The sequence below is a fragment of the Camelus bactrianus genome, chromosome X, assembly GCF_048773025.1.
Source record: "Camelus bactrianus isolate YW-2024 breed Bactrian camel chromosome X, ASM4877302v1, whole genome shotgun sequence".
Classification (NCBI taxonomy): domain Eukaryota; kingdom Metazoa; phylum Chordata; class Mammalia; order Artiodactyla; family Camelidae; genus Camelus; species Camelus bactrianus.
In genome coordinates, this window is record NC_133575.1 from 1030235 (window position 1) to 1053784 (window position 23550).

The 23550-nt window shown below is 52.2% G+C and overlaps 1 long non-coding RNA gene across 1 annotated transcript; it reads right to left on the minus strand.

Moving 5' to 3' along the window:
• Positions 1 to 9386: 9386 nt before the first annotated feature.
• On the minus strand, positions 9387 to 22486 carry LOC141576332 (uncharacterized). The gene is made up of 2 exons (XR_012504684.1): positions 22199 to 22486; positions 9387 to 10760 (listed from the first exon to the last, which is right to left on the minus strand). It is a non-coding gene; the product is annotated as an uncharacterized LOC141576332 (long non-coding RNA).
• Positions 22487 to 23550: the final 1064 nt, after the last annotated feature.

Below are 23550 nucleotides of genomic sequence, written 5' to 3' on the forward strand. Positions count from 1 at the left end.
CCAGATTCATGCGGGCCCTCAGTGGGGACCTTCTCATTCCCATGATATCATGAGGAAGGAGGTGTCTGCTTGGGGCGCTTCGGTTCCGTCCTGGGTGCCTGCAAACTCGGAGCCATTCGCAGCACAGCTCCGGGGAAAGGAACGCGGCGTCTGCCCCACCTCATTTGCAACCAAAACAAGGCCCCAAATTGCCTACTGGAAGTTCCCCGAGTGTCAGTTTGGTGCAGGCGTGTACTTGTTTGGAAAATTCTAAAGGAAATTAGTTGAAAGACGGGAAAAAAAGAAAAAAAAAAAAAAAAACCCTTAAGATCCCCCAGACGGCTCTCTGAAACACAGAATCTGATTTGCAAGGGTTGGGGATCTGCTCAGGGCAGCGAGGAGGCCGGATTCGATAGTGCTGAATATTATGTGGGCAAAAAAGAATATTTAAATTTACCAGATAGGAGCGCACGTGTGAAGGGTACTCCGGGGAATTAATGAAACCCAACCGACCAGGTCAAAAGAAAAAAAAAAAATCAACCACTTTCCTAGAGACTCTGTGTACTCCGAGGGAAGCAGGAATCTCGGGGGAGGGCAGAGCTCGGTGTTGGAGCACATGCTTAGCGTGCACCAGGTCCTGGGTTCGAGCCAGTACCTCGGTGACAGTAAATAAATAACCCTAATTACCACCACCTCCCACCCCACCAGCAAAAGCAAACAAACCAACAAACATTTAGGGAATTAGAAATCTCGTAAAAATACGGCTTGCATCATTCAGTAAGAAGAAATATTGCGTCACTTTGTTTCCATAATTCAGACAAATGGGGCTGCATTTGGGCACAGAAACCAGAAATTTCAGAACTCCTGCCCTAAAGCGAAAACTCCCAACTGACACAGTAAACAATCTTATGGTTCCTGGGAGAAAAGAGGTGGGAAGGGGGAAGTTTGGGAGTTTTAGATTTGCTAATGTTAACTACTATATATAAAAACAGATTAAAAAAAAACTTCTTCTGTACAGCACAGAGAAGTATATTCAGTATCTTGTAATAACCTTTAATGAAAACGAATATGAAAATATGAAAATCAGTATCTGCACGTATGTGCGTGACTGGGGACAGTGTGCACCAGGAAGCGACACGTTGTAAGTGACGGTAGTTCAATAAAAACAACAAAAAACTGCCTACACACCTTGGTTACTCATTTCTAGAGTCTGCCTTGCCCAAACTGTCTATACACTCGGGTACACGGCTTGCCAAGTTTCTCGAAAACCATGCAGGGATCTGCGTTCGTGTCAGGAGACCACTATCCCCTTGAGCACGGCGCCCCCCGGCTCCCTCCCAGGATGTCGCAAAGTCTGTTTCTATTTGGGAGCCACGCTCACCGCCAAGGCAGCGCTAACCTGCAATGAAGCCGGAGTCCGGTCCCACGGCCCCGGCGGCGGCCCGGGGCGCTCCGTGCCCCCCACAGACGCTCCTGACCCAGCGCCGGGGCCCAGCGCGGTGCTGCGGGTCGGAGGACGCGGCCATGGCCGTGGGCGAGGGGAGGGGGAGGGCGGGGCGAGGAGGCGGGGGTGCTGACTGGCCGGGCCCGGCCCTGACCCCACGCCCGGCCCCGCCCTGCCCTGACCCTACGCCAGGCTCCACACGGCCCTGACCCCACGCCCCAGCACGCCCAGTCGTGACCCCACGCCTGACTCCTCTCAGCCGTGACCCGACCCCCGGGCCTGCCCAGCCCTAACCCCACGCCCCGCCCAACCCTGACCCCACGCCGGATCATGACCCAACAACCGGGCCCGCCCAGCCCTGACCCCACGCCCAGCCTCCCTTGAACCCACGCCCGCCCCGCCCAGCCGTCACCCTATATCATGCCCTGACCCCACGCACGGCCCTGACCCCACGCCCGACCCCGCCCATTCGTGACCCCACGCTTGGTCATGACCCCACGCCCGGCCCCGCCCAGCCCTGACCCCACGCCTGGTCATGACCCCACGTCCGGCCCCGCCCAGCCCTGACCCCACGCCCAGGAAGGACATGACCCCACGCCCGGCCCCGCCCAGCCTTGACCCCACGACCGGCTCTGAACCCGTACGCATGGCCCTGCCCAGCCGTGACCCCAAGCCAGGACCCACCCAGCCCTAACACCATGCCCTGCTCTGACCCCACGCCCGGTCCTGCCCAACCATGACACACGCCAGGTCCCACGCAGCCCTGACCACACGCCCGGCCCCGCCCAGCCGTGACCCCACGCCAGGTCCTGACCCCACGCCAGGCCCTGACCTCACGCCGGCCCCGCCCATCCGTGACCCCAAGACCGGCCCCGCCAATCCGTGACCGCATGCCCGACCCTGACCCCACGCCCGGACCTGTACAGACGTGACCCCACGCCAGGCCCTGACCCCACGCACGGCCCTGACCCCACGCACGGCCACACCCAGCTGTGACCCCACGCTCTCCCAACCCTGACCCCACTACTGGCACCTCCCAGCCGTGACCCCACGCAGGCCCTGACCCCACGCACGGCCCTGACCTCACGCCGGCCCTGCCCAGCCTTGACCCCACGCCAGGCACCGCCCATCCGTGACCCCACGCCCAGCCCCGCCCATCTATGACCCCTCGCACGGCCCTGACCCCATGCCCGACCTGGCCGTGACCCCACTTCAGGCCCTGACCTCACGCCCGGCCCCGCCCAGCCTTGACCCCACGCCAGGGACCGCCCATCCGTGACCCCACGCCCGGCCCCGCCCATCTCTGACCTCACGCCCGGTCCTGACCCTACGCACGGACCTGCCCAGCCGTGACCCCACGCCAGGCCCTGACCCCAGGCCCCGCCCTGACCCCAGGCCCCGCCCTGACCACACGCCCGGCCCGATGGTGCGTCTCACAGGCACAGCTGGGCTCGGGCGGCCCGGAGCCACGCGGCCCCGGCCGGGGGCAGGGTCGCTAGAGGCCGGACACCTGTGTGGCGCGGACCCCGGGGGCCTCCCTGTGGGCGGCGGCGCACCCGGGCCTGCAGCCGGGCCCCACGGCCGCGCGTGCGCGCGCCTGTCGCCGGGCGTGAGGACGACAAAGCCGAGGCGCTGGGAGCGAGGTGGAGGGGATGTCGGGGGAACCCTGGGGAGGAGCAGGTGTGCTGGTGACGCGCGGAGGCTCAGGTGTGCTCAGCGGTGCGCCAGCCCCTTCCCTCCCAAGCCCCGTTTCTCCTCCAGCTGCTCTTTCCTAGGGATGTTAGTGTCTTACTGTGAAGACGCCAGGTTGCTCCTGGTAACACGTCCTGATGCACGAGTCTCTCTGTCCTCCTCTTTCCCCCTCTCTTGTCTCTCAATCAACAACCACCACCCCAGACATACAGACAGACACACAGGGGTGCACCCAGACTGCTGTATCTTACTGATTCCTGTTTCTTTTCTTTTCTTTTCTTTTAACGCTAACATGCCTCACTCCTGGAGCCTCTCCATAAGCAGGCTCTCCGTGAATATTTGCTGAATGATCGCATCAATGTGTGATTGACACGGTCACCTCTGTAGCTCAGAAGACCTGGCTGACGATCCTTGTGCATTTCGGGCTGTCTCCCAAACACGAAGAGGAAGAAGAATGTGGATAAGCCAGTGCCCCCCCATCCCGGGGAGAAAATGGCCCGGAGGAGTCTTATTTCAGCATATAAATGGAATGGGACTCACGCAGGCGAGTGACCCCCCTGGACGCCAGCCCGAGGGGACATCCTGCCCTGCGTTCACGCCAGTGGGGTGGTCGAGGGTTGAGTTTGCACTCAGCTCCACGGGAGAGCGGGGCAGGAAAATAAGAGTGAAAAGAAACCTCTGGGTTCCGCCCTGCAGCGCGTGGTGTCAGAGCCGCGGCGGGCAGGGCGGGAACCGAGACTGGGCCTCCTGCTGCAGCAGACAGCAGCCTTGTCCCACCCGTGTTCATGGGCCCCCTCCATCCACGTGTCCAAATGCACACCCGCTGGCCTGAAAATGCGTGGGTTTTACCGCCCCCCTCCCTCCCCGGGGGAAGGACAGCTGTCAGGAGTCCCCTCCTGCCACCCCAGCCCTGTGACTTCCCGCCCGTCCATCCGCGGGCACCAGACCCTCGCCTCAGGCTTCGCTCCAGAGGGTCCTCGCCACACACAGGTGCCCAGACAGGGAGGCGTTCTCTCTCACCGCCGGGGGCAGAGGTCGGCCTGAGGAAGCCGCGTCCCCGGAGAAGCGGGTCCCCCCAGGCTCGAGGATGGTGGCGCACTCTGTCAGCGCGCAGTCTCAGAGCCGTAAAATCGCCACGCCGCCCACCCAGGTCGCACACACCTGTCCCAGGTGACAGACACAGAGCAGGTCGCCCTGCCCGTAAGGCTGATGACGGACATGGTCAGCGGTTGCCGGGAGGGAGGGACACGTGGAGCACAGAGGAATTTTCTTATTTTTAAAGGCTTAATATATATATATATTTGTAGATTAGCCAGTTTTCTTTCTTTTTTTCATTATTCAGTTAGGTAGAATTGTTACAATTTGCACATAATACAACATATTGCATGTAAATACGCACACACAATATACTGCAATACACATTTTTTTAGTTTACATGTAGGTACGGCTCATTATCTCTAAGAACATTGTAGAGTATTCGCTTTTTAAACGTACAGAGTTATCAAAGGAATCAAGCCAACCACAAAGTAAGAATCAACAGAACGCGGTAATCCAGTCAGAAAGGACAGTCACTTTCTTTTTTAAAGAGCAGTTTCAGGGTCACAGCCGAACTGAAGGGAGGGTACAGAGATGCCCCGCATATCCCCTGCCCCCCACTTGCACAGACTCAATATCCGCCCCCACTAGAGCTAATCGTTGTAATTGATGAACCTAAATTGACACATTGTAATCACCCAACGTCCACTTTACTCGAATTAGGGTTCCCTCCTGGATTTGCACAGTTCATGGGTTTGGATACACGTCACATATCATTATCGCATCCTACAAAGAGGGCAGTGAAGCCGTTCCGTATGCCACGAACACGGTGGATACACGTCATCATCCACGAGTCCAAACCCGCGGCCCGCACAACACCAAGATGAGCCCCAAGGGAACAGTGGACATCCGTGAATACTAATGTGTCGATTTTGTCTCAGCAGTGGTAACAAATGTACCCGATACAGTGCAGGTAACACGGGGAGCTGCAGTGAACTCTGCACTGCTCGGTTTTTCTGTAAACTTGAAACTGCCCAGTGTGTTCATGATATTAAAAAATAAAAAGCAAAACACAGTCATTGCTAGGCTCTGTGAGCTCCATGAAGGACAGGAACGCGGGGGCTTCGCTGGGACGGAGTCCCGGGCAGATGGACGTGAAGCCTGAAGAAGGAATCAGGCGTCCACAAGGGGCAGGAGGGCTGGGAGGGGAGTTCGAGGCCGGGACCCTGAACCCCGTGCAGACACGCAGACACGGGGGTTTCCGGGAGCCGGGCCCCAGGAGGCGCAGCTGTGAATCCCACCCTGTGAGCTGCCTCGCCCGTCACCTCTTGGCCCCCTTCCCTCACCCGTAAGGACGCAGGAGACAAACGGCAAACGGGCTGCCTCCCTGGGCAGAGAGCGCTGTGTTTGTACAGAAGGATTGTGAATTAGCCTCCAGCCTCAGCGGAGGTGACACTGAGGTCAAGCTCCCGTCCGGGGGGCCCTCTGGTCCCTAAACAACATGACTACACACGCTGAAGCCAGGTCACCGATCGATTTTCCCCACCACGAGCTTGCACCGACGGAATTTAACTAACTGAACGGCAAAACAAAAGAAAAAGCTCATCGCCAACCCAGGTCGCCCCGGAAATTACATGGATGTGAAGTGACACCTCCGTGACTTTTCAAATGAGACAAGGGGTGGCTTCTGGGTGGAGGAGACGGGGAACGCTTTGCCCCCAATATTGAACGTTCATAACCAGGAGTTAGATTTTAAATGAAACCACGGGAGAGCTCGGTGACTCAGGAGACGTGGGTTTCGAGGTCCTGGTGAAGATGTAATTACAGCCAGCGTCTCCAGATGCTGGGGACAAGTGACATCCATTAATTCATCTTTGTCGGCGTCGGGGTTCCTGGGGGTGGCCCCAATTTCTGGACGGAGGACGCGTAGAGGAGGAGAGGTCATGGAATCGCTATGATTTAAGGCCCCCGCCCTCCCCTCCAGGGCTCCGACAGTCACGTCCTCATCTCTGTGACCCCGCGGGGAGGAAGAAACGAAGGCTGCCCGCCCGCCAGGGATGTGGGAGCCCAAGGGATTGCCCGAGTTCCCCGCTGGGCCCTTTCCTCTGTGCCATGGTGACTTCTCAGAACCTGCCCGGATGGGTGGGCATTGGGGAAGGGACAGGACGGATTACAGGGGACAGCGGCCCCTGGCATTTTGGAGGTGGTCGCGGCTCAGGATGGGGTACCTCGAAGATAGGAAGGTGCGTGTGGGTGGGGATGCAGGCGGGGGGCGAGGGGCACGGCTCCAAGGAATCTGGGGCAGGGATTCAGGCCCAAAAGCCATCCAGCAGCCCATCCCCAGGAGCACGTGGCTGGGGAACACCCCGAGGTAGCCCCGGGGAGCACTGGGCCCCCTCAGAGAACGGGGGAGCCCTGGGGACACGGATAGACTCTGAAAAGGCAACAGCATGGAATAAGGCTGTGGCAAGTAAGTTACGGTGGCGCGGGAGGGTCAGGGATGGTTTGACCTTGACCTCAGGGTCCGCTGGCTTAGCCGGGCTGCACCGCCACGACCGGACGGAGCTGGGGCAACTGGTTGTTTGGGTCACTTTTACTTCTTTTTCCTCTTCCTTTTTTGAACATGTATTTTTTTTTCTTTTGCACAATTTGGTTGTTTTTGTTTGTTTGTTTTTGTTTTTTTACAGTGGGTACCAATCCATAAAAAGGTGTTTTGGCCCCGGATCAGTAAAACACAAGCTTCTTCAGGAGGGCTTGATGTTTCGAGGCTGCAGCTGACGATCTGAGCATTTCTCAAGGATTTAGTCAGTTTTTACTTTTGCTTGATCACGAGTCACGCTCATCCCAGCTGCAGGGACTCCGTGCACCAGAACGCACACAGCGATCCCCGCGTGCCGAGCCGGGGGAAACTTCAGGGTCCATCTCCCGGCTGCCGCCGCCGTTCTGTTACCCGCGAAACGCAGACACGAGACTCATGTGTCTAGTTTGTGACCCCACATTCTGTTCTTCCTTCCCTCCCTCCTCTTCCCTGCCTCCTCTTCTCTCCTTTTTTTTTTTCCCCTCCCTGATAAACGACACTGCATTTTTGTTAAGTCGCTGCTGGCCTGCACGTATCTTCTGTCATTTCTATAATTAGTGCTTGTGACCCATCCCTGCCGTATTCCTTTGTAGGAAACCCTGTTTCTCACAAGTGGGCTTTGGCGAATCTTCTCAGTGTTTCTAAACTAATGTATTTGTTTTCCCTTAAGCTCACTAAAGTTTGGTTTCTCACAGCACAGAGGGCCTGCATCAGTACTTGAACTCAGCAGTTCTGTTTCTCTCTTTTGTGCAGACCATTAAAAAAGTTTTTGTGTACATATAATGTATTTTTCTTGAAGTCTAGTCAGTTTACAAGGCTGTGTCAATTTCTGGTGTCCAGCATAATGCTTCCGTCATAAATGAACATCCAAATATTTCTTTTTACATTTTTTTTATCATAAGTTATTACAATATATTGAATATAGTTCCCTGTGCTCTACAGTAGGACCTTGTTGTTTATCTGCTTTATATACAGTAGTGTGTATCTGCTAATCCCAAACTCCTAATTTATCCTTCCCTCCTCCCCCCTCCGGTAACTATGTTTTCTGTCTGTGAGTCTGTTTCTGTTTTGTAAATAAGTTCATTTCTATCGTATTTTACATTCCACATATAAGTGATATCATATGATATTTGTCTTTCTCTGTCTGACTTCACTTTGTGTGATAATCTCCAAGTCCATCCATGTGGCTGCAAATGGCATTATTTTATCATTTTTCATGGCTGAGTAGTATTCCATTGTAACAATATACCACTTCTTTATTCAATCATCTGCTGATGGACACTTAGATTGCTTCCATGTTTTGTCTACTGTACACAGTGCTGCTGTGAACATGGGGGTGAAGACCCTGCTCTCAGTTCTTCTGCATACACACCCAGAATTGGGACTGCTGGATCACGAGGTGATTCTATGTTTAATTTTTGACGCCTGTTTCCTGTAGCAGCTGCACCATTTACATTCCCACCAACAGGGCACAGGGGTGTTGGTTGCCCCACATCCTCGCTAACACTTGTTCTTCTCCACGTTTTAAAAATAGTAGCCAAAATTAAACTTACAAGCTTTTTCACAGCAAAGGGAACAGTAAGCAAAACAAAATGATAACTTATAGAATGGGAGAAAATATTTGCAAAAGATGCAACTGACAAGGGCTTCAGCTCCAGCATATATAAACAATTCTTACAGCTTAATAAGAAAAAAACAAACCCAATCCAAAAATGGGCAGAAGACCTAAACAAGCAATTTTCCAATGAAGATATACAAATGATCAATAAACACATGAAAAAAATGCTCAATATCACTAAATATCAGACAAATGCAAATCAAAGCTACCATAAGGTCTCATCTCATACCAGTCAGAATGGCCATCATTTCAAAGTCCACAAATGGCAAATGCTGCAGAGGCTGTGGAGACAAGGGGACCCTCCTACACTGCTGGCGGGAATGCAGTTTGGTGGAGCCACTGTGGTAAACACTATTGAGATTCCTCAAAAGCCTAGGAATAGACTTACCATATAGACTAGGAATAGACTTACCATATGACTGAGGAATCCTGCTCCTGGGCACATATCCAGAAGGAACCCTACTTCAAAATGACACCTGCACCCCAGTGTTCATAGCAGCACTATTTACAACAGCGAAGACATGGAAGCAGCCTAAATGTCCATCAACAGATGACTGGATGAAGACGATGTGGTATGTTTATACAATGGAATACTACTCAGCCATAAAAAATAAAATGCCATTTGCTGCAACACGGATGGAAGGGTAGAATGTCATTCTAAGTGAAGCAAGCCAGAAAGAGAAAGAAAATGACCATATGAGATCGCTCCCATGTGGAATCTAAAAAGAAAACATCCATAAATACGAAACAGAAACAGACTCATAGACATAGAAAACAAACTTGTGGTCGCCAAGGGGGCGGGGGCTGGGAAGGCACAGACTGGGATTCCAAAATGTAGAACAGATAAACAAGATTATACTGTATAGCACAGGGAAATATGTTCAAGATCTTGTATTAGGTCACAGTGAAAAACAATGTGAAATGGAATATAAGTATGTTCACGTATGACTGAAGCACTGTGCTGCACACCAGAAATTGACACAACATTGTAAACTGACTATAACTCAATTAAAAAAACGAAGAAAAAATAGGAGCCATCGTATGGGTATGCGCAATTCCTTTTTACTCTTACTTTTTCTCATCTAGAACTTTACCCTGCATTGCCTGTACACCTAGGATCTGCTCCGACCAGGAGTCCACATCGCTACCATCTTTGGTTTCTTCTCCTACCATCGTGGTCCGTATGGCTGTTAACCCCCAGGTTATACAGAACACCCAGGTCTCTCACAGGAGGAGGGTAAAATTACTATTGATAAGCATTTGTTTTGGTGTTTGACTGGGGTCAGCAGATCTGAGGGTTTGGGGCAGAGACAGCGGTACCCACTGGTCCCTGAATCTGGCGCCCACATTTCCCAGCATGCCTTGTGGGACACGTCCAGTGTCACCGTGCAAACGTGAGGGGCGTGCCGCCCACATCAGCGTCTGTGTCCTCCTGTGTTAACTGAGAAGGTCAGAGTTCACAGTGAAGGCATCGTCAGCTCAGACATCTGCATTCCCACCGGGAACACAGCGAGGACAGATCAGTCTTCGGGGGTGGGGGGCACAAAGTGTGTGAGATTCTAGGGTTGCAGTACAACCTAGGCTCCCCTGAGCAGTGTCTAAGTGAGGAAGACAGAGCTCTGGTTACTTTGTTTCACACGTAGACCCCTTGCAGAACAAGCAGATAGTCTCAGCCTTATGGAACGGGGTTGGGGGAGGGGAGAACCACGCCTGCGAGCTCAAATTTAGGTTCTCCCCAAATCAATCCTGCCGACGGGATGGTTCCTGACAGCCAGCCAGAGGGAGGAGCCCAGAGACCTGCCACCTGATTCTCCAAAGAAGATGAATTCCTTGTGGTGCTCTTTCTAAAGCAGAGTAAATCGGAGCGGATTTGAACATCAAGACGGTTGAGGCTCTTTGGGATTTTCCATCTGGGTGGCGCGTCCAGGAAAGAGGCAGTCTGTGGAGTTTGGAACGTTCCGGCCTGATTCTTCCTCTGTCCTAGGACTCGATAATTCATATCCAGCCACAGCGGATGTTTCCTGAATGGAAGCACGTTTGGGGTTATCACAGCAAAACAGGGCTCACGACACCTTGGGGTTTTCATACCGAGTTATCAAATATGGTTGGGAAGTAACCAAAAAAGGTCTCATAAAAGTAATTCTAGTTAAATCTGATTTTCAATAAAACGTGCCTGCTTTCCATGCTGGAAACACGTTCTTTTGTTTACCTCTGCTGACACTTTAAGATTTTATAAATTTCCTTTCTCTTACTCACACGTCCGTATTTATCTTGGGCAGTCCTTTTCTTGAAGTTCAAAACCAAAGTCGAAGAAAATTGGTTCCGGGAGAGGACACCTGGAGGACATGTCTGCATTCCGACATCCGCCTCTCTCACCCAAAGGAAGCAGCACGGCCAGCCTGATTTGTTACCACCTGCAAATCAGAAATTCCAATATTGCTAAGCAAACTGGAACAGATGAGCTTGGCTCCATAGGCCAAAACCATAAAAAGTCCAAGCATTTATTAAAGCTGAAAGACCCAGTCAGAATCTCCCAAGAGTGGCTCTTGTGTCAGTTAAAATGCAGAGTTCGAGATCTTTAAGCTCAAAGTTTTGGTTCAAAAAAAAAAAAAAAATACATGCACTTCATGTTCATAGCAGCATTATTAAAACCACCAAGACATGGAAGCAACTTAAATGTCCATCAGCAGAAGAATGAAGAAAGGAGATGTGGTGTATGTATACAATGGAATACTACTCAACCATGAAAAGGGATAAAAGAATGCCATTTGCAGCAACATGGATGGACCTGGAGGGAGCATTATGCTGAGTGATATAAATCAGACAGAGAAATACAAATACTGTATGGTATCACTTATATGTGAAATCTAAAAAGATACAACAAACGAGTGAATATAACAAAACAGAAGCAGACTCACAGATGCAGAGAACAAGTTGGTGGGGACCAGTGGGGGCAGGGAAGGGGGGAAGGACAATGACGGTAGGGGAGTCAGAGGGACAAACTATGTACAGAATAAATAAGCTGGCAGGATACATTGTACAACACGGGGAACACAGCCAATATTTTATAATAACTATAAATGGAGTATAACCTTTAAGAAGAAATTGTGAATCACTATGCTGTACACCTGAAACTAATATGATGCTGTAAATCAACACTATCTCAATCAAAAAGTAAATAAATAAAACTTCTGAAAGAGTGACCTTTTCCTTTCCCAAACAGACAGCTGCTGATGGAACGTTCCGGGAGTTGTGCTCCGATATGCCAGGTGAACAGGGGAACCCCCGGCCGGCGTGATGACAAGTCAGAACCAAGATGAAGTTTCCAGCGTCAATTAGGTACCGGGCTTTTCTGCACGGGTTTAACTACCTGGAAAGATGCCTCATCTCCTTGTTTTCCTGTCGTGCCCAGATTCATGCGGGCCCTCAGTGGGGACCTTCTCATTCCCATGATATCATGAGGAAGGAGGTGTCTGCTTGGGGCGCTTCGGTTCCGTCCTGGGTGCCTGCAAACTCGGAGCCATTCGCAGCACAGCTCCGGGGAAAGGAACGCGGCGTCTGCCCCACCTCATTTGCAACCAAAACAAGGCCCCAAATTGCCTACTGGAAGTTCCCCGAGTGTCAGTTTGGTGCAGGCGTGTACTTGTTTGGAGAATTCTAAAGGAAATTAGTTGAAAGACGGAAAGAAAAGAAGAAAAAAAAAAAAAAAAAAAAACCCCTTAAGATCCCCCAGACGGCTCTCTGAAACACAGAATCTGATTTGCAAGGGTTGGGGATCTGCTCAGGGCAGCGAGGAGGCCGGATTCGATAGTGCTGAATATTATGTGGGCAAAAAAGAATATTTAAATTTACCAGATAGGAGCGCACGTGTGAAGGGTACTCCGGGGAATTAATGAAACCCAACCGACCAGGTCAAAAGAAAAAAAAAAAATCAACCACTTTCCTAGAGACTCTGTGTACTCCGAGGGAAGCAGGAATCTCGGGGGAGGGCAGAGCTCGGTGTTGGAGCACATGCTTAGCGTGCACCAGGTCCTGGGTTCGAGCCAGTACCTCGGTGACAGTAAATAAATAACCCTAATTACCACCACCTCCCACCCCACCAGCAAAAGCAAACAAACCAACAAACATTTAGGGAATTAGAAATCTCGTAAAAATACGGCTTGCATCATTCAGTAAGAAGAAATATTGCGTTACTTTGTTTCCATCATTCAAATGGCTGCATTTGGGCACAGAAACCAGAAATTTCAGAACTCCTGCCCTAGAGCGAAAACTCCCAACTGACACAGTAAACAATCTAATGGTTCCTGGGAGAAAAGAGGTGGGAAGGGGGAAGTTTGGGAGTTTTAGATTTGCAAATGTTAGCTACTATATCTAAAAACAGATTAAAAAAATTTCTTCTGTACAGCGCAGGGAACTATATTCAATATCTTGTAATAACGTTTAATGAAAACGAATATGAAAATATGAAAATGCACGTATGTGCGTGACTGGGGACAGTGTGCACGAGAAAGTGACACGTTGTAACTGATGGTACTTCAATAAAAACAAACAAAAAACTGCCTACACACCTTGGTTAGTCATTTTCAGAGTCTCCCCTGCCCAAACTGTCTATACACTCGGGTACCTCGCTTGCCAAGTTTCTCGAAAACCGTGCAGGGATCTGCGTTCGTGTCAGGAGACCATTATCCCCTTGAGCACGACGCCCCCCGGCTCCCTCCCAGGATGTCGCAAAGTCTGATTCTATTTTGGAGCCACGCTCACCGCCAAGGCAGCGCTAACCTGCAATCAAGCCGGAGTCCGGTCCCACGGCCCCGGCGGCGGCCCGGGGCGCTCCGTGCCCCCCACGGACACTCCTGACCCAGCGCCGGGGCCCAGCGCGGTGCTGCGGGTCGGAGGACAAAGCCATGGCCGTGGCCAGGGGAGGGGGAGGGCGGGGCGAGGAGGCAGGGGTGCTGACTGGGCGGGCCCGGTCCTGACCCCTCGCCTGGTCCCGCCCGGTCGTGACCCCACGCCAGGCCCACCGTGACCCCACACCCGGCCCCGGCCCGCCCTGCCACACGTCAGGACCCGCCCAGCCGTGACCCCATGCCCGGCCCCGCCCACCGTTACCTTACGCCCAGCCCCTCCCAGCCCAGACCCCACACCGGGCCGTGACCCACGCCCTCCCGACCCTGACCCCACGCCTGGCTCCTCCCAGCCGTGACCCCACGCCTGGCCCTGACGTCAACCCGGCCCCGCTCAGCCCTGACCCCACCCCTGGCCATAACCCCACGCCCATTCCCGCCCAGCCGTGAACCCACGCCCTCCCGGCGCTGACCCCACGCCCGGACCTGTACAGACGTGACCCCACGCCAGGCCCTGACCCCACGCACGGCTCCTCCCAGCCGTGACCCGACGCCAGGCCGTAACCCCACGACCGGCCCCGCCATTCGTGACCCCACGCCAGGCCCTGACCCTAACACCCGCCCACGAGGATCCGTGACCCCACGCCCAGCCCTGACCCTACGCCAGGCTCGCATGGCCCTGACCTCACGCCGGCCCCGCCCAGACTTGACCCCACGCCAGGCACCGCCCATCCGTGACCCCACGTCCGGCCCCGCCCTGCCCTGACCTCACGCTCGCCCGGCCGTGACCCGACGCCCGACCCTGACCCCACGCCCGGCCCCGCCCATTCCTGACCCCACGCCCGACCCCGCCCTTCCGTGACCCCACGTCCGGCCGGCCCTGACCCCATGCCTGGCCCCGCCCATCTATGACCCCTCGCACGGCCCTGACCCCATGCCCGACCTGGCCGTGACCCCACTTCAGGCCCTGACCTCACGCCCGGCTCCGCCCAGCCGTGACCCCACGGACGGCCGTGGCCTCACGCTCGGCCCCGCCCAGCCGTGACCCCACACTTGCCAGGCCTCTGACCCCACGCCCGGTCCTGACCTCACCCTCGGTCCTGACCCCACGCCCGGCCCCGCCCATCCCTGACCCCACGCCCGGCCCCGCCCATCTCTGACCTCACGCCCGGTCCTGACCCTACGCACGGACCTGCCCAGCCGTGACCCCACGCCAGGCCCTGACCCCAGGCCCCGCCCTGACCCCAGGCCCCGCCCTGACCACACGCCCGGCCCGATGGTGCGTCTCACAGGCACAGCTGGGCTCGGGCGGCCCGGAGCCACGCGGCCCCGGCCGGGGGCAGGGTCGCTAGAGGCCGGACACCTGTGTGGCGCGGACCCCGGGGGCCTCCCTGTGGGCGGCGGCGCACCCGGGCCTGCAGCCGGGCCCCACGGCCGCGCGTGCGCGCGCCTGTCGCCGGGCGTGAGGACGACAAAGCCGAGGCGCTGGGAGCGAGGTGGAGGGGATGTCGGGGGAACCCTGGGGAGGAGCAGGTGTGCTGGTGACGCGCGGAGGCTCAGGTGTGCTCAGCGGTGCGCCAGCCCCTTCCCTCCCAAGCCCCGTTTCTCCTCCAGCTGCTCTTTCCTAGGGATGTTAGTGTCTTACTGTGAAGACGCCAGGTTGCTCCTGGTAACACGTCCTGATGCACGAGTCTCTCTGTCCTCCTCTTTCCCCCTCTCTTGTCTCTCAATCAACAACCACCACCCCAGACATACAGACAGACACACAGGGGTGCACCCAGACTGCTGTATCTTACTGATTCCTGTTTCTTTCTTTCTTTTTTTTTTTTTCATGCTGACATCCCTCACTCCTGGAGCCTCTCCATAAGCAGGCTCTCCGTGAATATTTGCTGAATGATCGCATCAATGTGTGATTGACACGGTCACCTCTGTAGCTCAGAAGACCTGGCTGACGATCCTTGTGCATTTCGGGCTGTCTCCCAAACACGAAGAGGAAGAAGAATGTGGATAAGCCAGTGCCCCCCCATCCCGGGGAGAAAATGGCCCGGAGGAGTCTTATTTCAGCATATAAATGGAATGGGACTCACGCAGGCGAGTGACCCCCCTGGACGCCAGCCCGAGGGGACATCCTGCCCTGCGTTCACGCCAGTGGGGTGGTCGAGGGTTGAGTTTGCACTCAGCTCCACGGGAGAGCGGGGCAGGAAAATAAGAGTGAAAAGAAACCTCTGGGTTCCGCCCTGCAGCGCGTGGTGTCAGAGCCGCGGCGGGCAGGGCGGGAACCGAGACTGGGCCTCCTGCTGCAGCAGACAGCAGCCTTGTCCCACCCGTGTTCATGGGCCCCCTCCATCCACGTGTCCAAATGCACACCCGCTGGCCTGAAAATGCGTGGGTTTTACCGCCCCCCTCCCTCCCCGGGGGAAGGACAGCTGTCAGGAGTCCCCTCCTGCCACCCCAGCCCTGTGACTTCCCGCCCGTCCATCCGCGGGCACCAGACCCTCGCCTCAGGCTTCGCTCCAGAGGGTCCTCGCCACACACAGGTGCCCAGACAGGGAGGCGTTCTCTCTCACCGCCGGGGGCAGAGGTCGGCCTGAGGAAGCCGCGTCCCCGGAGAAGCGGGTCCCCCCAGGCTCGAGGATGGTGGCGCACTCTGTCAGCGCGCAGTCTCAGAGCCGTAAAATCGCCACGCCGCCCACCCAGGTCGCACACACCTGTCCCAGGTGACAGACACAGAGCAGGTCGCCCTGCCCGTAAGGCTGATGACGCACATGGTCAGCGGTTGCCGGGAGGGAGGGACACGTGGAGCACAGAGGAATTTTCTTATTTTTAAAGGCTTAATATATATATATATTTGTAGATTAGCCAGTTTTCTTTCTTTTTTTCATTATTCAGTTAGGTAGAATTGTTACAATTTGCACATAATACAACATATTGCATGTAAATACGCACACACAATATACTGCAATACACATTTTTTTAGTTTACATGTAGGTACGGCTCATTATCTCTAAGAACATTGTAGAGTATTCGCTTTTTAAACGTACAGAGTTATCAAAGGAATCAAGCCAACCACAAAGTAAGAATCAACAGAACGCGGTAATCCAGTCAGAAAGGACAGTCACTTTCTTTTTTAAAGAGCAGTTTCAGGGTCACAGCCGAACTGAAGGGAGGGTACAGAGATGCCCCGCATATCCCCTGCCCCCCACTTGCACAGACTCAATATCCGCCCCCACTAGAGCTAATCGTTGTAATTGATGAACCTAAATTGACACATTGTAATCACCCAACGTCCACTTTACTCGAATTAGGGTTCCCTCCTGGATTTGCACAGTTCATGGGTTTGGATACACGTCACATATCATTATCGCATCCTACAAAGAGGGCAGTGAAGCCGTTCCGTATGCCACGAACACGGTGGATACACGTCATCATCCACGAGTCCAAACCCGCGGCCCGCACAACACCAAGATGAGCCCCAAGGGAACAGTGGACATCCGTGAATACTAATGTGTCGATTTTGTCTCAGCAGTGGTAACAAATGTACCCGATACAGTGCAGGTAACACGGGGAGCTGCAGTGAACTCTGCACTGCTCGGTTTTTCTGTAAACTTGAAACTGCCCAGTGTGTTCATGATATTAAAAAATAAAAAGCAAAACACAGTCATTGCTAGGCTCTGTGAGCTCCATGAAGGACAGGAACGCGGGGGCTTCGCTGGGACGGAGTCCCGGGCAGATGGACGTGAAGCCTGAAGAAGGAATCAGGCGTCCACAAGGGGCAGGAGGGCTGGGAGGGGAGTTCGAGGCCGGGACCCTGAACCCCGTGCAGACACGCAGACACGGGGGTTTCCGGGAGCCGGGCCCCAGGAGGCGCAGCTGTGAATCCCACCCTGTGAGCTGCCTCGCCCGTCACCTCTTGGCCCCCTTCCCTCACCCGTAAGGACGCAGGAGACAAACGGCAAACGGGCTGCCTCCCTGGGCAGAGAGCGCTGTGTTTGTACAGAAGGATTGTGAATTAGCCTCCAGCCTCAGCGGAGGTGACACTGAGGTCAAGCTCCCGTCCGGGGGGCCCTCTGGTCCCTAAACAACATGACTACACACGCTGAAGCCAGGTCACCGATCGATTTTCCCCACCACGAGCTTGCACCGACGGAATTTAACTAACTGAACGGCAAAACAAAAGAAAAAGCTCATCGCCAACCCAGGTCGCCCCGGAAATTACATGGATGTGAAGTGACACCTCCGTGACTTTTCAAATGAGACAAGGGGTGGCTTCTGGGTGGAGGAGACGGGGAACGCTTTGCCCCCAATATTGAACGTTCATAACCAGGAGTTAGATTTTAAATGAAACCACGGGAGAGCTCGGTGACTCAGGAGACGTGGGTTTCGAGGTCCTGGTGAAGATGTAATTACAGCCAGCGTCTCCAGATGCTGGGGACAAGTGACATCCATTAATTCATCTTTGTCGGCGTCGGGGTTCCTGGGGGTGGCCCCAATTTCTGGACGGAGGACGCGTAGAGGAGGAGAGGTCATGGAATCGCTATGATTTAAGGCCCCCGCCCTCCCCTCCAGGGCTCCGACAGTCACGTCCTCATCTCTGTGACCCCGCGGGGAGGAAGAAACGAAGGCTGCCCGCCCGCCAGGGATGTGGGAGCCCAAGGGATTGCCCGAGTTCCCCGCTGGGCCCTTTCCTCTGTGCCATGGTGACTTCTCAGAACCTGCCCGGATGGGTGGGCATTGGGGAAGGGACAGGACGGATTACAGGGGACAGCGGCCCCTGGCATTTTGGAGGTGGTCGCGGCTCAGGATGGGGTACCTCGAAGATAGGAAGGTGCGTGTGGGTGGGGATGCAGGCGGGGGGCGAGGGGCACGGCTCCAAGGAATCTGGGGCAGGGATTCAGGCCCAAAAGCCATCCAGCAGCCCATCCCCAGGAGCACGTGGCTGGGGAACACCCCGAGGTAGCCCCGGGGAGCACTGGGCCCCCTCAGAGAACGGGGGAGCCCTGGGGACACGGATAGACTCTGAAAAGGCAACAGCATGGAATAAGGCTGTGGCAAGTAAGTTACGGTGGCGCGGGAGGGTCAGGGATGGTTTGACCTTGACCTCAGGGTCCGCTGGCTTAGCCGGGCTGCACCGCCACGACCGGACGGAGCTGGGGCAACTGGTTGTTTGGGTCACTTTTACTTCTTTTTCCTCTTCCTTTTTTGAACATGTATTTTTTTTTCTTTTGCACAATTTGGTTGTTTTTGTTTGTTTGTTTTTGTTTTTTTACAGTGGGTACCAATCCATAAAAAGGTGTTTTGGCCCCGGATCAGTAAAACACAAGCTTCTTCAGGAGGGCTTGATGTTTCGAGGCTGCAGCTGACGATCTGAGCATTTCTCAAGGATTTAGTCAGTTTTTACTTTTGCTTGATCACGAGTCACGCTCATCCCAGCTGCAGGGACTCCGTGCACCAGAACGCACACAGCGATCCCCGCGTGCCGAGCCGGGGGAAACTTCAGGGTCCATCTCCCGGCTGCCGCCGCCGTTCTGTTACCCGCGAAACGCAGACACGAGACTCATGTGTCTAGTTTGTGACCCCACATTCTGTTCTTCCTTCCCTCCCTCCTCTTCCCTGCCTCCTCTTCTCTCCTTTTTTTTTTTCCCCTCCCTGATAAACGACACTGCATTTTTGTTAAGTCGCTGCTGGCCTGCACGTATCTTCTGTCATTTCTATAATTAGTGCTTGTGACCCATCCCTGCCGTATTCCTTTGTAGGAAACCCTGTTTCTCACAAGTGGGCTTTGGCGAATCTTCTCAGTGTTTCTAAACTAATGTATTTGTTTTCCCTTAAGCTCACTAAAGTTTGGTTTCTCACAGCACAGAGGGCCTGCATCAGTACTTGAACTCAGCAGTTCTGTTTCTCTCTTTTGTGCAGACCATTAAAAAAGTTTTTGTGTACATATAATGTATTTTTCTTGAAGTCTAGTCAGTTTACAAGGCTGTGTCAATTTCTGGTGTCCAGCATAATGCTTCCGTCATAAATGAACATCCAAATATTTCTTTTTACATTTTTTTTATCATAAGTTATTACAATATATTGAATATAGTTCCCTGTGCTCTACAGTAGGACCTTGTTGTTTATCTGCTTTATATACAGTAGTGTGTATCTGCTAATCCCAAACTCCTAATTTATCCTTCCCTCCTCCCCCCTCCGGTAACTATGTTTTCTGTCTGTGAGTCTGTTTCTGTTTTGTAAATAAGTTCATTTCTATCGTATTTTACATTCCACATATAAGTGATATCATATGATATTTGTCTTTCTCTGTCTGACTTCACTTTGTGTGATAATCTCCAAGTCCATCCATGTGGCTGCAAATGGCAATATTTTATCATTTCTCATGGCTGAGTAGTATTCCGTTGTATGAATGTACCACTTCTGCTTTATCCAGTCATCTGCTGATACGCACTTAGATTGCTTCCATGCTTTGTCTACTGTACACAGTGCTGCTGTGAACATGGGGGTGAAGACCCTGCTCTCAGTTCTTCTGCATACACACCCGGAATTGGGACTGCTGGATCACGAGGTGATTCTATGTTTAATTTTTGACGCCTGTTTCCTGTAGCAGCTGCACCATTTACATTCCCACCAACAGGGCACAGGGGTGCTGGTTGCCCCACATCCTCGCTGACACTTGTTCTTCTCCACGTTTTAAAAATAGTAGCCAAAATTAAACTTACAAGCTTTTTCACAGCAAAGGGAACAATAAGCAAAACAAAATGATAACTTATAGAATGGGAGAAAATATTTGCAAAAGATGCAACTGACAAGGGCTTCAGCTCCAGCATATATAAACAATTCTTACAGCTTAATAAGAAAAAAACAAACCCAATCCAAAAATGGGCAGGAGACCTAAACAAGCAATTCTCTAAGGAAGACATACAAATGTTCAATAAACACATGAAAAAAGGCTCAATATCACTAAATATCAGACAAATGCAAATCAAAGCTACAATGAGGTATCACCTCACACCAGTCAGAATGCCCGTCGTTCAAAAGTCCACAAACAACAAATGCTGGAGAGGCTGTGGAGAGAAGGGGTCCCTCCTACACTGCTAGTGGGAATGCAGTTTGGTGAAGCCTCTGTGGAAAACACTATGGAGATCCCTCAAATAGTAGGAATACACTTATTATGTGATCCAGGAATCCTGCTCCTGGGCACATATCCAGAAGGAACCCTACTTCAAAATGACACCAGCACCCCAGTGTTCATGGTAGCACTGTTTACAAGAGCCAAGACATGGAAGCAGCCTAAATGTCCATCAAGAGATGACTGGATGAAGAAGAGGTGGTACGTTTATACAATGGAATATTACTCTGCCATAAAAAAGAATAAAATAATGCCATTTGCAGCAACATGGATGGACCTGGAGAATGTCATTCTATGTGAAGCAAGCCAGAAAGAGAAAGAAAATGACCATATGAGATCGCTCCCATGTGGAACCTAAAAAGAAAAAATCCATAAATACGAAACAGAAACAGACTCATGGACATAGAAAACAAACTTGTGCTTGCCAAGGGGGCGGGGGGTCGGAAGGGACAGACTGGGATTTCAAAATGTAGAATAAATAAACAACATTGTACTGTATAGCACAGGGAAATATGCTCAAGATCTTGTATTAGATCACAGTGGAAAAGAATATGAAAATGAATATATTTATGTTCGTGTATGACTGAAGCACTGTGCTGTGCAGTAGAAATTGACACAACATTGTAAATGGACTATAACTCAATTAAAAAAAAAAAAAGAAAAAATAGGAGCTATTGGATGGGTATGCCCAGTTCCTTCTTACTCTTACTTTTTCTTGTCTAGAAGTTTTCCCTGCATTCCCAAACACCTAGAATCTGCTCGGACCAGGAGCCCACATCGCTACCATCTTTGCTTTCTTCTCCTACCTTCGTGGTCCATATGGGTATTAACCCCCGGTTTATACAGAATACCCAGGTCTCTCCCAGGAGGAGGGTAAAATTACTATTGATACGCATTTGTTTTGGTGTTTGACTGGGGTCAGCAGATCTGAGAGTTTGGGGCAGAGACAGTGGTACCCACTGGTCCCTGCATCTCACACCCACGTTTCCCAGCATGCCTTGTGGGACAGGTCCAGTGTCACCGTGCAAACGTGAGGGGTGGGCAGCCCATATCAGTGACTGTGTCCTCCTGTGATAACTGAGGTCAGAGTTTACAGTGAAGGCATTGTCAGCTCAGACATCTACATTCCCACCGGAAACACGGTGAGGACAGATCATTCTTCGGGGGTGGGGGGCACAAAGTGTCTGAGATTCTGGCGTTGCAGTACAACCTAGGCTCCCCTGAGCAGTGTAGGTGAGGAAGACAGAGCTCTGGTTACCTTGTTTCACGCGTCGACCCCTTGCAGAACAAGCAGATAGTCTCAGCCTCATGGAACCCGGGGATGGGAGAACCATGCCTGCGAGCTCAAATTTAGGTTCTCCCCAAATGAATCCTGCCGACCGGATGGTCCCTTACAGCCAGCCAGAGGGAGGAGCCCAGAGACCTGCCACCTGATTCTGCAAAGAAGATGAATTCTTTGTCGTGCTCTTTCTAAAGCAGAGTAAATCGGAGCGGATTTGAAAATCAAGACGGTTGAGGCTCTTTGGGATTTTCCATCTGGGTGGCACATGCAGGAAAGAGGCAGTCTGTGGAGTTTTGGAACGTTCCGGCCTGATTCTTCCTCTGTCCTAGGACTCGATAATTCATATCCAGCCACAGCGGATGTTTCCTGAATGGAGCACGTTTGAGTTTATCAAAGGAAAACAGGATTCACGACACCTTGGGGTTTTCATACTGAGTTATCAAATATGGTTGGGAAGTAACCAAAAAAGGTCTCATAAAAGTAATTCTAGTTAAATCCAATTTCTAATAAAACACGCCTGCTTTCCATGCTAGAAACACGTTCTTTTGTTTACCTCTGCTGACACGTTAAAACTTTATAAATTTCCTTTCTCTTACTCACACGTCCGTATCTATCCTGGGCTGTCCTTTTCTTGAAGTTCAAAACCAAAGTCGAAGAAAGTTGGTTCCGGGAGAGGACACCTGGAGGACATGTCTGCATTCCGACATCCGCCTCTCTCACCCAAAGGAAGCAGCACGGCCAGCCTGATTTGTTACCACCTGCAAATCAGAAATTCCAATATTGCTAAGCAAACTGGAACAGATGAGCTTGGCTCCATAGGCCAAAACCATAAAAAGTCCAAGCATTTATTAAAGCTGAAAGACCTAGTCAGAATCTCCCAAGAGTGGCTCTTGTGTCAGTTAAAATGCAGAGTTCGAGATCTTTAAGCTCAAATTTTTGGTTCAAAAAAAAAAAAATACATGCACTTCATGTTCATAGCAGCATTATTAAAACCACCAAGACATGGAAGCAACTTAAATGTCCTTCAGCAGAAGAATGAAGAAAGGAGATGTGGTGTATTTATACAATGGAATACTACTCAACCATGAAAAAGAATAAAAGAATGCCATTTGCAGCAACATGGATGGACCTGGAGGGAGCATTATGCTGAGTGATATAAATCAGACAGAGAAATACAAATACTGTGTGGTATCACTTATACGTGAAATCTAAACAGATACAACAAACGAGTGAATATAACAAAACAGAAGCAGACTCACAGATGCAGAGAACAAGTTGGTGGGGACCAGTGGGGGCAGGGAAGGGGGGAAGGACAATGACGGTAGGGGAGTCAGAGGGACAAACTATGTACAGAATAAATAAGCTGGCAGGATACATTGTACAACACGGGGAACACAGCCAATATTTTATAATAACTATAAATGGAGTATAACCTTTAAGAAGAAATTGTGAATCACTATGCTGTACACATGAAACTAATATGATGCTGTAAATCAACACTATCTCAATCAAAAAGTAAATAAAACTTCTGAAAGAGTGACCTTTTCCTTTCCCAAACAGACAGCTGCTGATGGAACGTTCCGGGAGTTGCGCCCCGATATGCCAGGTGAACAGGGGAACCCCTGGCCGGCGTGATGACAAGTCAGAACCAAGATGAAGTTTCCAGCGTCAATTAGGTACCGGGGTTTTCTACACGGGTTTAACTACCTGGAAAGATGCCTCATCTCCTTGTTTTCCTGTCGTGCCCAGATTCATGCGGGCCCTCAGTGGGGACCTTCTCATTCCCATGATATCATGAGGAAGGAGGTGTCTGCTTGGGGCGCTTCGGTTCCGTCCTGGGTGCCTGCAAACTCGGAGCCATTCGCAGCACAGCTCCGGGGAAAGGAACGCGGCGTCTGCCCCACCTCATTTGCAACCAAAACAAGGCCCCAAATTGCCTACTGGAAGTTCCC